Source organism: Chelonoidis abingdonii, chromosome 8 (assembly GCF_003597395.2).
Source record: "Chelonoidis abingdonii isolate Lonesome George chromosome 8, CheloAbing_2.0, whole genome shotgun sequence".
Taxonomy (NCBI): domain Eukaryota; kingdom Metazoa; phylum Chordata; order Testudines; family Testudinidae; genus Chelonoidis; species Chelonoidis abingdonii.
Genome location: NC_133776.1, coordinates 99,556,979 through 99,575,413, shown reverse-complemented (window position 1 = coordinate 99,575,413; position 18,435 = coordinate 99,556,979). Strand labels below are relative to the sequence as shown.

The window sequence follows — 18,435 nt, the reverse complement described above, 5'->3', positions numbered from 1 at the left end:
GGAGGCGAGGATTTCCTCCCCCCCCCCCCCCCCCCACCACAACTTACAAAAGGGAAAGAAAGCATTCCTTGACGAGTTTCGTTAGCTTGTTATGTGTTCTGAACTGTGTTGAGCAGGGCCACCAGCTTGTTGAGTGAGATGTCGCTGCCTGAAGGCCGGGAGATGCAGCGCTGGGTGGAGGAGTAGGGGCCGGGAGGCTGGCTCACGCCGGAGCGGGACCCTGTTGCTGCAGGAAAGCGGGGGGGGGGGGGGAGTCTGAAAGGAGACAACCCCTTCAAGTAGCAGCGGGAGCGTTTTTCTGCACAGACCTGCCTGCTAAAGGAGCAGCTCTCGGGGCGAGCGGGAGCCCCGTGGAGGGCACAGGGGTGCGGGTACCGACCGCGCGCTTAGCTGCATCCCACGGGGATTTTTGAGAAGGCTCAAACTAGCTCCAGGGCCTGCGGGCTGGTGGGAAGCCACAGACCCTCTCCTATTTCACGCAGACACCGTCCCGCCAGTTTCCCTCTACAAGTCTGCGATGGCCTCTCTGTTTTCCTTCTCCTGGGATCCTGGCTGTTTTGAAGGCGCCCCGTGTAGCAGTAGGTGCTGTCCCGCTTGCGCATTACGCGTCTGGGTGCTATATAAAGAAAGACGCGCCCATGGGCTCACTACATCTCATAAACTAGGGGTTTCGGTTAACCTACGTGCCGCAAGAGCCTTGGTTCTGAACTTTCCCTTCCTCTCAGGGAGTTGATTGAACGCGGCTATAGAGACAACCCAGCAGTTCTTCAACCTGCCACTAACTCATCGGCACCCGCTGCTCTTACCTTTGCGACAAATGAACCTCCTCCCCAAGCCCCTGCTGCAGTCCTGGCTCAGGCCAAACAACACTCAGGAGGTTATAAATGGGAGTTTTGGTAGAATAAGGGGCGCAGGTCATAGGATCTATTGTCTGCCTCTGGTGGGGTGGTTCTTAGTCTCCTTCATACCCTTTTGTGGTTTTTACACCAGGTTTCAGGAAGAACCATGATCTTGGGAGGCTTGGTTTGGAAAGTGCGTTAGAAAAGGTCGCATTCAGCACTCCCCGGTGGCGCTGCTCGATTCCTTTCGTCTGGTGCTAGTTCAGAGGGCGGGTCTGCGTTGCTGTGAAGCCACCCAGCACCTTGAAGATGCAGACACTTAACACTAGGGAGCTATAGTCCCGTGTCCTGCATTTCCCACCCCATCGCACCCCGCAGTCTCGCTCTGCTTCGCGTCACCCTTCACAGTATGAAAATCATACGCCTGTAGCTTAGCTGAAACAAGAGGGTCACCCCAGGATCCGCTCTGGCCAGGTCTGGGCAGCGTTCTAGCTTCACCGGACACGTGAACCAAAAAACTACACCCCGCCCTTAGGTATGGCCCTGACAAGTGCCATTTCTGGCACGATCTCTTCCCTGTCAAGAAACAGGAGCTACGCACGGTAGCAGAAAGCAGCAGCGAGCTACCATGTGCACACTGGGTTTCTGAATACTTAGTACACACAAACGGTGATGATTCTATATTTAGGCTGGAGATCCTTTGCAGATCACAAACGCAGAGCTAGCCAGCCTTCCTCAGGGGTTCTCCAAAAGCTGCCCCAAAGCCCTCCGCACAGAGGCAGTTCAGAGGTACAAAGTCTTCAGACTGGGATCCCTTAAGCACCTAAAATATATCTCCAGGTCCGCAGCCAAACGGCCCGAACCCCAGAGAAATCAAACGGGGGCTACAGGCATTGAGATCCCCTGGAAATCGGCCCACTTCTATAGGTGCCCAGTTTCATGACCAACCGTTTCAAGCGCCCAGAGGAAGCAGGAGAAGCCGCCACCAGGAGACCCTAAGGCGTTCGCCCTCAAACGGTTCGTTCCCCACCCGCAATGAGAGCCTTTCTGCTTTGGCCACTTCAGCAACCCACTTCAAGCACACGTTACCCGTGGGTCCCTTTTCAAGCTACACACCAGTGCGCCCAGCGCGTAACCCTTTCACTACCGCAGCGTCTCCATTCCTTCTCTCCCCCCACCCCCTCTCTCGACAAGGGGGAGACGAACCATGGCAGGAAGATGTGTTTCGGGACGAAACCTCCCCCATCCCAATTTACCTTGGGTTGCCAAGCCTCCGCCAACCTCTGCTTAATCAGGGCCAGTATTGCATCTGCTTTGGGGAGCAGCCGGGGTATTGCGAGATGTAACCAGCGAGAAGCGAAGCTACTGGGGTCCCGGGAGTTATGATTCCATAGATGCCCGGGGGGGGGGGGGGAGAGCAGAGAAGCGGTTAACTACTAAGCAGCAGCGCCTCAATTCGGAGCAGCTCTTTAGAAGAAGGGGAAAGCGTCCCCGGGGATCACTGCGAGCGGAGTATGTTGCAACAGCTCTCTTTTGCAGCTGCCTTTTGTTCCGAGCCCCACTCCGCTCGCCACCACTCGCACGCTTGGCTTGCTCGGTTTCTTTCACCTACCTTGCGCTGGAGAGCGTTGCGAAGCCCTGTCTGGGAGCGCCAAGAGTCAAACCCCCCGATTAGTGGAGCTAGCCTAGCCCAGGCTCGCAGGCCCCCAACACGGGAGAAGCCGCGATCCTGTCCTTAGCACGTGCTTTTCTGCGCCCTTCCCACTCCAGTAGATCCGGGCCAGACCCCTCAGCCGAGCCCAGCCTTCAGGGCACAGGGAGAGGGGGTTAGGCGCATGCTGGTTGCAATCACAAGGGTCATCGGCGAAAGGCAGCCCGCGGGCCGTCCGCCCTGGAGAGTGGGACGTCACAGGGTCTCTCGAAGTGCGGCTATTTTTAGGGACACTGAATTCCTCCTCCCCAAGTTCTGTGCCTTTCCAGCTCGGCCCCGCTGCGGAAAACAGCTGCGGGGAAGGTCCTGCGAGAAAACACACGGGAGGGGGCGAGAAAAACTTTAGTTCCCGCTGTGTATCAATCTCGGGTAGCTTTTCTCGGCCAAGAGCTGCCGAACCCCGCAGTCGTGGGCGCGCTGCAAGGGTTAATCAGCGGAGGCCAGGCCCTTAATCACAGCCTGAAACCCAATCGGCTGGGTGACGCTGGGAGGTGAAATTGCCAACAGGTGTTGCGCAGGCTCTGGCACTGCCCACTCCCAGCTGATAGCCCGGCGCTATGGCGAGGGGCGAGCGTGTCCCCTGGGGGATGAGCGACCCAGCCCCAGCTGCATGCACATGCCCTGCTGAGCTGGGATTTCAGGGGAGCTGCTGCAGCCGGATCGCTGTTGCGTGCTACGCCTGGGTGGGAGCAGCGCTGGGCTGTTGGTGCTGGCGGTGCCTCACTTTGTTTCCTTTCAGAGTCATTGACAGGATCATCTGCAAGATCCCGCCAGGCCAGGGGTGCTAGAGCCGCCGGGCAGTGCCGTTAGATGCAGGGCAGGTTGAGAATGTCAGAAAACAGCTCGGATTTATTTTTCCTTTGCGAGGTAGCTATTGCTTCCTCAGCAGGTGTAGCTGCAGCACCCTGCTTGCTTCCCCTGCTCTGATGTGCTCAGTTTCTACGGATGCGTTAAGGGGGTGACAAAACATCAACACCTTCCCCCCTCCCCCCAAAAAAACACCGCTGAGAACTGACATGATTAGCCTCAGGGACATGAAAACCCCACACACTTAGAGTGGTTCTCCTCAACAGTGTCATTGGCTAGGCTGTGCATATGTCCCAACATTCATGTCTGGAGCAAAATTCAAATGTTGGGGGCCAGAGTAGCATGAAAAGGCTAGAGGTAGGGCAAGCTGTATAACTAGAGGAAACCTCCACAATAAGAGTATGTAAATCAGCATATCCAAAACAGGGACATATTTAGGGGTGGCAGCAAGTGAACCAACAACAATGGACTTTTGATGTTGGATATCCACCTTCTTAAGGTTCATAAGACTAAGGCTAGAAAAGCCCACCATGATCTAGCTGGATCTCCTACTTAACAAGGTTGCACAAGTTAAAGACAGAAGGTGAGTCATGGTGGGGTCTCACAGCACATCTGTGCATGCACACCACATTCTGAATCTGTGAGCCAGCAGCAGTGCAGCCCAAGAATAGGTTGTGCTGTTTATTAGTTAACAGTAGCATGACAGGTTACTATTTCCCTACCTCCAGTATACCCCTAAATAAATCTTTAGATAAAAGAAGGGTACACACAACTCTACACTTTCTTTCTGGTTCCCGGGGATCAGCCTCACTTCAAAATTCTCTTCTTAGATGCACTTGTGTTTAGGCGATCAGAGTTCACCTCTTTAATCCCCTTGAGCTCCATAGTCACACTCTTAAAGCCCTCAGGCAAGTGAGATTAACTGGCACGATTATGGTCCTGAGCCTTTTTCTTTTGAATTCCATAATAAAACTCTCCTCGATTTCAGCTGGACCAGGATTGGGCCCTAAATCTGAGACTCCAAACTAGATGCAGTCTCTCTAATAACATTTTCTCTTTCCTTTCCCCATGACATTATTGCATTTAGATGGGAATCTGGGAGTATTCATTACTTTGTGATCAAAGCAAGTAAGTGACTGTCCACCATATCCAATGTTTTACTACCACTGTTTCTGAAGTCTACCCATAAAAACACATCCAAACAAATCCATCACACTTTTTTCATTAGGTCCTGATGCTGCTGCTATAATTGAAGTGTGCCATTAGAATCAATGTGAGTTTTGTCATAAGATCATTCCTTTAAAAAGAGATGATTGTGAAGGTTTGCACTAGTTGGTAAACACAACACCCTAGCCAAAATATGTCCTATTCTCTCTCAGTTTTTAAAGATCCACCTTGTATTCACTAAAAGATTTAATTTGATCCCCAGTTTACTTCACCATTCCTATTCCCGAGCAATCCACAAAGGCCCCTTCCTCGGCAGACAGTTTACCACGCTAAATAGTCATATTTTTGATTACCAACGAGCAACTGCTGTATGCAAATAGAATTCTAACTAATGGTTAGCATGGAGATTGCAGCTTAATTTTGCTAAATAATTCAGTCAAGTAAACAATAGAGCAGCCCTTAGCAGATAGTGATAATAGATAATGATCATACACACATAGTAAATCTCTCACCTATTTAACATGAATAGGTTCAGGTTAAATTAATGAATACTAAGCCTTCTGTGCCACCACTCTGCTGCTTGGGTTTATTTCCCTAAGCTACATACGGTGTTCAGTGCCTGGAAGACGGAGTGTCTCCTTGGCTCCGCAGTGACCTAGTTCATGGATGCAGCCTTTAAGGTTGGTGAGTTGCAAAGGAAATTCTAAGCTAGGAGGGCTGAAGGCGGCCTGGAGGGAGGAGGCAGGGGAGTCCTTAGTGCTGGGGATCAAAGTCTTACAAACCACCGAACATCTAAAAAATGAATTCTATACATGTCTCAAAGTCTTTTACCCATACTCCAGCCCTGCTGATAAATTAGATTAGTCACTATCAAAATACAACTATGCTCTCTCTGTAAGAAAACACCAAGTTCGTGTGATTCTTAAGTAAAAATCTTTACAATGAAAGCTTCCCAGTTGTGATTTACTACAGAGAGATATTATTAAAAGGGATATAAAATCCAAAAGTCACTTCATTCACTGGTATCGGGTGTATTAAACAGGAACACTTTCATAGGAGGTCTGTTTTTGATCCTGGATTTAGTGGGATATGCAGTTTATTTTTTTAACGCGAAAACATTTTTGAAAATAGAAACATCCACTCAATATGCAGTGGCAGTCAAAAAAACCGAACAGAATGCTGGGAATCATTAAGAAAGGGATAGATAAGAAGATACAAAATATCATATTGCGTCTATATAAATCCATGGTACGCCCACATCTTGAATACTGCATGCAGATGTAGTCGTCCCATCTCAAAACAAGATATATTGGAACTGGAAAAGGTCCAGAAAAGGGCAACAAAAATGATTAAGGGTGTGAAACAGCTGCCATATGAGGAGAGCTTAATAAGACTGGGACTTTTCAGCTTGGAAAAGAGACAACTAAGGGGGGATATGATGTCTACAAAATCATGACTGGTGTGGAGAAAGTGAATAAGGAAGTGTTATTTACTCCTCCTCATAACACAAGAACTAGGGCTCACCAAATGAAGTTAATAGTCAGCAGGTTTAAAACAAAGTATTTTTTCACACAATGCACAGTCAACCTGTGGAACTCCTTGCCACAGGATGTTGTGAAGGCCAAGACTATAACAGGATTCAAAAAAGAGCTAGATAAGTTCCTGGAGGAAAGGTCCATCAATGGCGTCTCTAGCCTCTGTTTGCCAGAAGCTGGGAATGGGCGACAGGGGATGGATCACTTGATGTTTACGTTCTCTTCATTCCCTCTGGAGCACCTGGCATTGGCCACTATTGGAAGACAGGAAACTGGTCTAGACGGGCCTTTGGTCTGACCCAGTATGGCCTTTCTTATGTTCTTAAACACTGACAGGAAAGAAATCATGAAGAGAGTCATTTGTGGGATGCTGGTGCTGAAAAATTCATTGGGTGAATGGAGCATTTATGAAATGATTAACAAGCAGTATTTAATACTGTTGTCATTGTGTTATGCTTTTAAAACTCTCTACTTATCTGAAGTGTTTACACAGATTTTCACTAAGGCACAGCACAGAAACTCTGAACAGACCTCCCTAGTAACTTTTCCATCTTAAAATCCTGCCCACATCACCTCTAACAGAGGACGGCTTGATTACCTATTCTTGTGTAAGGATAGGTCCACTCTCCTTACCTATATGCCAGTTTATCTAAAAATAAAGATGCCAAACTATGATGGGCAACTGTAGGATTGCAAGTGACATCCCTTCTTTCCAAATTCCCATCCTCCTTTGTCACAGCAATGCCACAGTGACACCAATGTTTCTGTACATCTGATCACTGTTTATCACCTGCATGCTAAGACAGAATACCAAACAGTGAGGAAAGACACAAGGCTTGCAAGCATTTTAGGATGCCTTATAGAGAGGTTGCATTGCAGTGGGTGCCTGGGAAACCAATTAAGAACATACACCTCTACCCCGATATAACGCTGTCCTTGAGAGCCAAAAAAATCTTACTGTGTTATAGGTGAAACCACATTATATCAAACTTGCTTTGATCCCCTGGAGTGCACAGCCCTGCCCCGCCCCCGAGTGCTGCTTTACCACGTTAGATCTGAATTCGTGTTATATCGGGTCACATTATATCGGGGTAGCGGTGTATGAAGTGACCTAAAAGAAGTGATTACTGGCACTCTGTAGTAAATAAGTCCATGGCAGACATTAGCAGGAGAAGCCTAGCTAAAGGACAATGAAGTCAAGGACATAATGTTCAAAATACAAGCCATGCACTTGCCGTGAGAAACAGATGACCAACCAAAACTTCATGACTTTTACCTACTTAGCCTTTTAGAATCTGATGCTTCTGCCCTCCCGACCCCAAGCAATTTCCTTTTATTTCCTGTTTGGGAGAGAAAAGAGTGTTAACAAAGTTGCAGCGCTGTAAAGCGCCAGTGTAGCCAAGGCCTTTGACACCTGCAGCCTTGCTTAAAGGGTGTCAGGATGCTGCCTTCTCTAAAGACAAACAATCCTTTCTGCCTCTTTTAAGATTTGCTGGGGATTAACCATGACAAGCTGGTACTGGGTTTTGGCAGAGGTAAGTGAGAAAATTTTGTGAACCTTGTCAAAATCTTATGAAAGGTTCATTTTGAGAGATGTCAGCCAGAAATTTGGAAAGGTTCTTATTCTAGCCAAGCCAGTCCAATCCCTAGGGCAGGTCACAAGCGAGATCGGTGGTCCCATACTCTTCATGCAAGGTCATGAGCACAGCTCAGTGTGACCATCTTTGCTCCTTTAAGGTGTGAAATACAGACATTTTATCTACAGAGTCAGTAGTCTTGCAAAGCTAAGGGCTTTCTCCTTAGCACTATTTCTGCTCCTCCATCAAGCCTTAAAATTTCCAGTGTTTTGAAGTAGTCCTGAAACAGAAGCTTTGTTGCTTGCCTCTGCCAAAGTGTATTGCTATGTAGGCAGGCATTGTGGTGCTGGAAGGAAAAAGTATGAAAGCCAGGGAAGGAAGGGAGTAGAGAAGTGAAAATTCACATTCTGGAGCCAAGGTTCTTAAAGGAAAGTTCCCTGTCTGGGCCTGAAAAGCAGAAGTCAGCTAACAAAGTCAGACCCCATAGAACTTCCCATGTACCAGTAACCAGATGTTAGGTGTCTTGGGATAGTTAGAGAGTAAAGCAGCAGCAGACAACTTTACCCCCCACCCCCCAAAAAAACCTCAATGTAGAAGAACCTGAACATCAGAAAACTGAAGCAGAGAACAATGGCAGAATTAAGAGACCATATGGTGAAATGTGGAGGAAAACAAAGTACACCTATAGAAGTTATAGCATTACATTAGCAAGCTCATGGCTATGAATATCCTTATCTTTGTACAAGTACGCAATCTGCATAAAAAAAAATCACAGCAACTGCATGCAATTTTTAAAATCAAGTCCACGTTTTTATTTGAGAGCAACTCATGTTCTCTTGCATCTATCATCTGTGTAGCACTTAGGAGAAGAAGGCCATATTTTTAGTACTGATATTTGTTAATGAAGAAAAAAGTGATAGCCAGTAGTTCTTCATTAGGTCCCAATTCAGGTGTTCAGGTTCCATCTTCTATGTTCTAGAGCCATTATTTATCTCTGTTCCTCACAAAAATCTTTAAAAAGTCAAGCACTCAAGTGAGGAAATGCCACAATTAAGGTTGCCTGTGTAACCTTAATTTGGCACCTTTCTGCATATACATTACATTATAGTCTTTAACTGCATGCCCTCCATGTTTAAGAGTAAAACTCAGGAATGGGAGGTGTTCAAAGGCAGCATTAATAGGAGTAGTTCCAAAGTGGACCTCTGGGGCTTCTGTTCATTTCCTATCTTCCCATCAGGGTGCAACATTATAAACCACAATATGTGTGTGTCCTCTTGATAATGGCTTTTTGTGCATCAAATTGAATTGCATTTTAATTCCCAGAGCAGTTTCTTTCCTTCTCTCTTCTTGGCTTAGTTATGTGCCTGAGGGGGAAAGGGTTACATGCCCTTTTAGAAGGGGAGCTGTATAGACAAACAGAAGCTCCGTTTGTAAACATGTCGAATCCAAAATTAGCAGAGGTAAGCAGAAGAATCATTTATAAATTCCTGGCTCCCTGAGGCATCTTAAATAATGTCACAGACATATTGACACCTCTGTTGCTGATTTAAATAGCAACCAGAGTTAGCTTTCCTCTGCTGAACAGGCCAATGAAAAGTCTGTGTGGCCAACTCCTTATATGACTTGTCAGATGACTTGCTGACATGCCTAAGACTGTCTTGATGGGCCACAGACTCTAAGCAGCCAGACCAGAGCAAACAATTGCAAATCATTTTGACTACAGAAAATACTCAGCTTCTATTTTTCATGCCTTTCAAAAAACTACACTTCAAATGGTGGAGATTCCTCTTGATCAGTCAGTCTTTCTTAGTCTGTAAAATATGTAGGATTCCAGCCCCTGATTTAACAGTTAAACCCTAGTCACCCAGTACAACATTAACCATTTTTAAGCACTTGTGTGCCATCTATTTTCAGGCCTCTGAGGGAGAAGTTATAAGCCATGTTAAGTGTAGCAAGGGATTTAACTATGAAGTGGGAGACAAGCAGCCCCTTGATTCTAAATGGAACCAATAAAGAGCTACAGCATAAGAAATGATCTTTGCAATGGCTAAAGGAATAGCACAACAACTGGGGGAAGGAACAGAGTTTCATCCTCAAATAAAACCCAAGCTTCTCTCAACAATCCCACCACATGTTGGACACTAAATGGACTGAATAGATTAAAGACTTACATTAACTCCTTTCTAGGTCACAAAGCACTAACTCAGTATCAGCACACGGATTTACAGAAAAAAAACACACCCGAGATTTTTTAAAATAGTGTGTTACTTTTGTTATAAAAACAGTGAGCTACTGCTGTAGTCAATGTATTGACATTAGGAACACCATGTAAAAGGAAATGGGTAAACTATATGGCAAGAAAACAAATCATAGCTTTGAAAATTACAACTTCCCTCTTGCAGCCATAGAGAGAGAGAGAGCGCACTGTGTTAATACAGTCATGGGCCAAAACAATACTATTATGGAAGTGTTTTCAGTCATTATTTGGCAGTACAGTTGCATTTTTTTTCCAAAATGTGAAGACACACCAATAAACCCTGAATTATGGAAGAGATTTATGAAAGGAGACATTTTTATTTCAAAAGGAAAAAGGCTGAGTTGAAAAGGGTAATGTGCTGCAGGCTATTTTCTACATGGAAAATTAACACTCACATGGCCAGCAAAGGCAAAGAAAGAGGAAGCAGGAGTTCAGAGTCAGAGAAGCCTGTATGTGATTGCACAAGCCGCAAGCCTTTATCTTATACTGTCCAAATAATTCAACAAATTGCATTGCTGGCCCTTTAAAGAAAGACGAGCAAAGAGATTCCACATATAGTTGTGATGAGTAATTGGATATATTTCATCTGTGTGTTTGGTTAATTAAGGCCATATTCTGCCACCCTTACTCACATGGAGTAGTACCTTACTCTACCATTAGTCACTGATTTCAGTGGAACTAATCACTGAGTAAGGTACTGCACTATGTAAGCGTAGTGAATGAAATAAAAGGAAAGAGTTAACTCTAGTGTTTAACATCTCTGCAGCTCCTCATTTAATAGTGGATTCCTCTGTAACAGACAATTGTAGAAGCGTTTGAAAGGCCAATCATTATTTTCAGTCCATGCACTGAACATCAGAGAACTCTAGCAATCTGTATCAATCATCGTTTTGTACAGAATGGCTGCTGTTAAGCAAAAGTTCAGTCTCAGACCAGCGTTCTCAGTTTGAGAGTGGTTCCCTCAGTTTGCCTTATCCAGGACATTCTGGAGTCAGTCCTGCTCTTGTTTACATTAATGGGAGTGGCTGACTTCAGAGGGAGACACACTGGGAAGTACATTCTGTCCTGATACACAGGGCATAAGTCAGAAGAGAATTTGGCTGCAGCATGAAACAACTCTATCAGCTCTGGGCCAAATTTATCCATGTTGTAAGGCCACTGCAATCAGAGGAGTTACACTAGGGATTGATTAAATTGGCCCAGGTGTGCTCTGTCGCTGGCGTAGGGCTGATAATGGTGGTATTCTGACCTTAACATAAAAGAATAGATAAGGGAGTATTTGCAATCAGTAATAAATATTCTAGTGTCATGTGAACAGGCATTCTCAGCGCTACCGAGACAGCCCCAAAAGCAGGCTGAGATTAAAAAGCCAAGCAAAAAGAGAAAGCCAGTACTAAAATGAAAGCCCTACAGCCTCCTATATACCAAAATCCAAATACTCCTGTCAGATCCAAACAATGATCCAGAATGATTATGTTCAGAAACTGGTGCCTAAAGGAGGGGAGAAAAGAATAGTAGAACTGCGTGACTTTGGGTCGTTTTTGAAAGCTTTGCATCCTTTCAGCTTAAACTACAATGCCCACCCAAGCTTCTATTTTCCTACCATCTGCAGTCACACATGGTGTCATATCCACAAAATACTTGGCAACTGTTTACATATCAGAAAGCCTCGCCATATGCAAAACATTCTATTCATTTAAATAGGAGGATTATGGGAGGAGGAGGAAGCTTAGCACAAACAATGGCAGCGATCAGAACCAGAGTGCACACAAGTGATTTGTGAGAAGTGCAAGACATCTCAAAAGAGCCTCATGCACTCTAGCTATTTATATTCATGGACTCATTTCACAAACACTCCTTAGTTTGGTACACTCCTAGGATTCTTTACGGAAGGGAGAGATGAAAGAAATTATGGACAATTACTGTGTGATCATGTCTTTTTAAACATAGCTGGTGTAAGTATGTATATGAGGGAGAGGGAAAGAGAGAGATAATTTATTAGGATTTTTGAACAATGTACAAAAAACCTATAATAACCTGATTTAATCAGCTTTAGTCAGTCATTCTGGAGCAACACAGATTTATAGATAGAAGAGTCAAAGATGCTATGGTCAAAAAATATTTTTACAGCTTTCTAAAGAGAATCTTGGCAGATTAAAGGAATCGAATTAGCAAGTAGCATGGAATTCAACACACCACAATGTACCGTATATTCCTCTCTCTCTCTCTCTCTCTCTCTCTCTCACACACACACACACACACACACACACAGGCATTAATGGGAGGTACAATCAGTGCATTGACTGCACGTCTAGGACTCTGTAATGAAAAAGAGCAATGACTCCGCCTTCAGTAACTCTGGTTCCCCAAGGTGTTGTCAGTGAGGATTTAATGGAGATGCGCATGTGCCTCATGCATCACAGATTAGAGTCTTTTAAACAGCAGCCACTGTTGAGGCAGCACACGGCCTTCGTGTCTCCTCTTGCTCCTATGTGAGGGCATGAAGGACAGAGCAGCTGCGACCCTCCCTTAGTTCCCAATTCAAAGTCTGTGGTAGGTGGGGACTCCCAAAAGCAGGGATGGAGAGCAGGTCATGGACCCACATTTCAAAGAACTGCAGCCACTGTTGGCTGCATCCTTGTTCTCTCCTTGGCGCATGTTCAGTGTGGATCCCAGGCAGCATTCTCTCAGGGTGGTGGGAAATGAGAAGCTTCAGTTGCATTGGCCAAACGGCGATTGTAGAACTGCTCTCCCAAACCTGGCAGCTGACCTAGCAGCTAAATCCAAGGTATAACATTTGACAAAGTCAGTGGGTTACAGATTTCTGATATCCGCACATTCCTGAAGCAGGCAGAAGATGTTGCTTGCACTGTAGCGGAGTGATGAGCATTGAAGTTTGGTGGGAAAAGATATTCCAGCCAGCTGGTAACAGTGAACTGTATTACCTGTTTAGCTATTCTCTGTGAAAAGATGACCTGACCTTTAGAATGCCTGGCGGTGGTTAGAAATAGCCAGACGACAGTCTGAATGCTTTATTCCACTGGCAGGACCAATCTAAAGTCCTGAATACATCTAGTGTGTGAAATGTCTTTTCTCCCACTGCTGAGTGAGGCTTTGGGAACAAGACAGGCAGGCTGATGGATTAGTTTAGAGGATATTCTGGGACCATTTTAGGAATGAACTTCAGGTGAACACCTTGTCCCTATGGACTGTCAGAGAGTGGGGTTTGGCCACAAGTGCTCTTCTGGCTGAAGCACTAGCCGCTAGGAAGTCTGTCTGAAGAGTGAGATGGTGTAAGGAACATTCTGAGAGAGGCTTGAATGGAGCATCCAGGAGCCTCGGGAAGACCATGCTGATGTCCTAGACAGGAGTAGTTTCTCTGTTCCATGGGCAAGTATTTAATAGCCCTTTAAGGAACTTCAATACCATTCAGGTGAGAGAAGACTGAACACGACTGCACAGGCACATACCAAGATGAGATTGCTGTGAGGTGAACTTTAAATAGAGCTGGATGAAAGGCAGGCCAGTTTTAAGTTCAATAAGTAGTTAAGATTCTTCAATATCAAGACCAGGACCGGGGCCAGTGGTGAGCTGCCCATGTTGAGAACCTCTTCCATGTTGATGTTTTCCTACTCTACTTCAAAATTTCCTGGATCTGCAGGATGCAGGAGTCTCTGTCCATGGTGCTCAGGCACCCAACAGCCTTATCATCAAGTTCAGTGAGTTCAGGTCTGGGCCTTGGACTAGAGGCTGAACAGACATCTATAGCAGGTCCATCAGCAAGAACTGTCTCACTCAGTGTGGAGTTATGAAAATCATCATGACTGTCTCTTTTGGTCCTGGAAATCACCCTGGGAACCAGTGTAAAGTCACATAAAAGGCCTTAAAATCATTAAAGAAGGAAGGTGTCCAGTAACAACCTTGGGCTCAACGCCTCGCTCCCCGCCCCTTCCCTGGAACAAAAGTTTTGGCACTTTGCATAGTTGTTGGTGATGAACAAGTTTTTCATGGGGATCCCCCAAAGCAGAAATAGCTGCTCTGTGAAGGATGTCTGTAGCAACCACTCCTGAGTAGTAACTCGCTGTCTTCTCAGACGTCTGCTAGGTTGTTGCTGACACCAAGGAGGTAAAGAGCCATGGGGTTATCCCGAGTTGGTAGCCCCATGGCCAGCACTTGATGGCTTCCAGACAGAAGGGAGACAAGCATTCACCTCCTTACTTGTTTGCCTAGTGCATCACAGAGGTGTTGTCCATGAGGATCTGCACTGTGGAGTTTTGAAAAACTGTAGGAGAGCCATGCAGACTATCCTGGTGCTCTAAGCTTCAGGACATTGACGTGAACCCTGTTGTCTGGTGGGATAAAAAGACAGCTTTCACAGTTTACATCAATCAGTCATCCAGAAGAGGACATATACGAATGCCCAATCTCTGAGATTGGCCACTACCTCAGCAAGACACTTTGTGAAGATTCTCATGGGTGGAGAGACCAAGTGGCAGCACTTTGTACTGATAGTGATTGGGCCTCACTGTGAATCTGAGTAGATGCCTCTTCCCCTGTACCTCCCCTTGTACAACTCCAACGCAAAGCCACTTCTGTCTTTAACAGGGTCTCATAGGAAGGATGCCTGACAAGGGCCAGGGTAGGTAGGGGACGATGAATGGAAATGTATAGGGTAGCCTGGGGCAATGTCCAATGCCTATTTGTTGGCTGTGATGGCTGCCCAGTCCCAATGCAATGATGCCAGGTAGTTCCCAAAGGTGGGGACAGGATTCGAATTGGGAGTCACACTGGAGTCAACACTTCAAATCAACATCTAATTTGCTGCCTCTGAGAGGTCATGGGGTTGATTAAAAGGGCAAAAGACAGATACCCCCTGAAGTACCTGGATTTTTCTCTCTGTTGGTTTTTTGTCTATTGGCCTGGGAACTGGGATGTCCTGCTCTACCTGCGATGGGGTTCATATCTGTAGAGCTTCCTGCAGTGTGTGTAAATCCCCAAGGACCTTAGTGGAACCTTGAGTCCTTGAGGGAATGGAGTGGTTCATCGGTCCTCTGGCTGAAGAGCTCCATCCCCTCAAAGGGCATGTCCTCAACTGTGGCCTGGACTTTACGTGGTCCACCTCATGCCTGGAGCTTCAAGGAGCAACTCATTGTCATGCCCACAGCCACCAACATGTATCAGAGCTTGCAAAGCTATTTGCAAAGTTTGTAGCTATATCAGAGGCATGCCTGCAGCAATGTTCTCGTGACCATCAGCACCTCCCTAATGATCGATTTCATTTCATCCCTGCAGTCCTGCAGGATTTTTGAAAGAAAGGGAGGGGGTAACTCTCTCCCACGTGAGACAGTTATATCTGAACACCACCCAGAGCTTCAGTGAGGCTGATGAATCCTGCAATCGCAGCTACACAGGCAGACCCTTGTCCCCGCATGGAGCTCCACTGACCTCAGCAAGACTCTGCACTGGAGTAAGGGTCCACCTTTAGAAATCCATTTGCAGGGTCAGGGCCTTTAAACTCAGTGGGAAAATAGGAACTGATCCATGCAGAGCGGACAAGTAAGGCACATCATCCAAGCCAGTTCTGATGTGAATGCTTGTTGAGTGTAAAAGAGAATTATGAGATCATCCTGGGAAGCATGAGGGCAATCTCCTATATGTACTCCCTAGTTTAAAAGAGATCAGCACTGATTTCACAATATAAACTGAACCACCATGTGCATTGTGAAAAATATCCAATTTCAATCCAGATGCCCTTTAAGTGAGGACCCCCACAGCATTGTCATCCTTGCCTTTGTGAGTCTGGAAATAATTGTTTGAGAGATTTCTAGTCCTGACTCATGATTTCATTAGACTGCGCAGCCAAGTGAAAAAGGGAGCACTTATGTTATTTACGTGTCAATGCAGTACAAAGGAGCTAACAAAGGTTCAAATGTCAGAGTGTAAATGGTGCAACCTATTCTTTATAGTCCTAATCCTATAGCCTTTAGTCAGGCATATGGCTACTAAAATGAATGAGCGTTTTGCCTGAGTAATAACTGTAAGGATCTAAAGATTCATCCTTAGGTTTTACAGTATTTTATTTTTCAATAACTATTGTAACATGTCTTGTTGCAGTAGAGAGAAATCACCAACATCATTACTAATTATTTTTTTCCAAAGAACTTTGACTATGTGCTGAGTACCATTATCATTGTCTCATAACTAAAGCAATAATGCAAATCTCAGAAATAATTTTTGGGGAAAAAAAATCGAATCTGCAGTCATCTTTCATGAAAAGAAAAATAACACAAATCATAGATCATGGCAGACATACCGATTCTAGTCTAAGAAAAAAAAAGTTAAACTAGTCCTGTAACAAGAAGACAAAGTTTAAAAAAAAAAATCATTACCAGATGGATATATATGCTTTTATACCAGGGATTATAGCGAAATGATTGATTTCATTAGTGGTTCTAACCAATGCTTGACCAGAAACCACTGAAAAGCCTACAGAATGCAAGAATCCCACATCAAGAAAGCATCAGTTTAGTTTATTATAATGGTACTTTTATCTTATAGTGTTTCTGACAGATTGTCCTAGGCACCAAAGTACTCATCATACTCTGAAATGAGAGAATTTTCTAATTAAACAAGAAGATTCCATACCTTGTCCATAAAATTGTTCTGTTCTATGTGCACTGGCGGCATAAATTGTCATCTGAGGCTATAAGAAATGATACTCAATCTCGTAATAACGTGAGTGCTGATGTTTCTGAGTATCACACCAAAGGTGGAGGCGGTGGTGTCAGTGGTGGGGGAGACACACACACTGAATGATGCCAGCCAGAGAAATATCGTTGCTCCCTAGTGGATTGGTGCAGATGGAAGAAAATTCCTTGGTAGTTCAAATTATAAACTAGAAGTGAAATCACTACTATGCGTTGCTTTCTGTGGGGAAAAAAGGAACAGGGTGAGTGGGGCATACAAAACCCTACACTGGAAAACAAGGGGCTAAGGAGATGCTTTGAGCTGAGGCAAGGCATGAGGAGGAACTTAAAGGGGGAGCAGAGGGGCTCACTTGCTGGCAGACCAGTGAAGAGAACAGACCTTCAGCTCCTGAGGAAAGGGCTGACTGAAGGCAGGAACTTCCCAGAGGAAGGGAACAGGGGGCTAGATTCTGATGCACCCTAAGAGCGAGTCATTCCCATCTAGTTCTATTTGTGTTAATTCTTCTTGCTTTTTGTTCTTGGACTATCTTGGAAGGGGACAGACTTAAAGAGACCTGGCTGGAGGACCAAGTCCCAGGGAGAGGCAGGCCACCACCCAGGTGGAACAGTCAGAAGACACCCAATGGGGAGAGAGTTGCTGTGCCACCCCTGGCTACAAGGAGGCTGCAGTGGTGAGTCAATCCCTTCACAACAGGCAGAAGTCTCAATAGAGCACTGAAGCTATACGAAGATTGAGCTAACCCCCTAGTGCCTAGAGATGGTTCTGCGTGGTACAGGTTGAGGCCCGTTGGTGGGGAAGTTTGAAGTTGTGTTGTATTTGTCCTGTTCAGAAAGAGACGGCTTCAGTCTTCAATGCTATCAGTCTAGTGCCTGGCATGAATTCACCCTCTTGTTTTAAACGGGGCAGGGTTAGAAGCTTCGAGAAGCATTCACTTGACTTTCTAGTAACGTTGTTACAAAGGGAATACATGGAACTGGAATGATTGGGATTTCAAAACTCAACTCTGCTGATCTTTCCTGGAAACAGGAGTTCTTCAATAATGAATGGCAGTGTTTTCTTTCCATGAGAAAAGCTAAGTAAATATGTCTTTCTACTGTGCAGAGAACGAACACTGCGAGTGGAGTACTGGCGATAAATCCTGTCAAGACACAGGCCACCAAAAGCAGATAACCAGCCAACAAACTGCACACAGGCAGTAATATCCACAATGCAGATATCTAGAGGTAATTCAGCCATGACACACAAGAGTATGCTAACAAATGTGCCTAGTCAAGGCCTTCAGATTATGTTCCCGCTGCCACAGAAGGGTAACAGGGTGGAGGTAAGCCAACAACCATTGAAACACCCGTCTGCCAATTTGGTAGCACATGTTTGGGCCTTGCAGGTCAGTTTCCTGTTGGAGTTTAAAATCAGTGGCAAAGTCTGGGCATTTTCTTAACGTAATTTGTTTTATTTATACTATATGCACCAGTCCCAGAGCAGAGGTTGTCACAAATGGCATGCAGGCAGTCTCTTCCTTTAGGGATCTCAGCCCAAACACAAATATGCCCAATTCCCTGGGAGCAGCTCTGCCCTAAGAACTGACTCTAGTTAAAGAGAATAGAGCAGACAACATATACTCTTGCTGCTTGCTACAGTTTCCCTAAAATAGGAATGACATTACAGAACAAACACTACTATATTTCTTCAGACTGCAGTGCTCACATGCTAGACCATATGTAACAGTGCCATCTGTGACAGCACATATGCTGCAGTCAATAGCACATGCAAGAGAACACAGATTGTAGTTACGTTGCTCCTGTAAAACAAGCAAACAAAAAGCCCCAGCAAACGG

General features: G+C 45.4%; 1 protein-coding gene across 2 annotated transcripts in view; it reads right to left on the bottom strand.

The window, feature by feature from the left end:
- FGF13 (fibroblast growth factor 13) overlaps window positions 1–2,476 on the bottom strand; it is a 327,822-nt gene extending 325,346 nt beyond the window's left edge. For both annotated transcript variants that reach the window (XM_032773206.2, XM_032773208.2), the window contains exon 1: window positions 2,452–2,476. The gene's annotated coding sequence lies outside the window, so the exon portion shown is untranslated. The remainder of the gene's footprint in view (window positions 1–2,451) is intronic.
- Window positions 2,477–18,435: the final 15,959 nt, after the last annotated feature.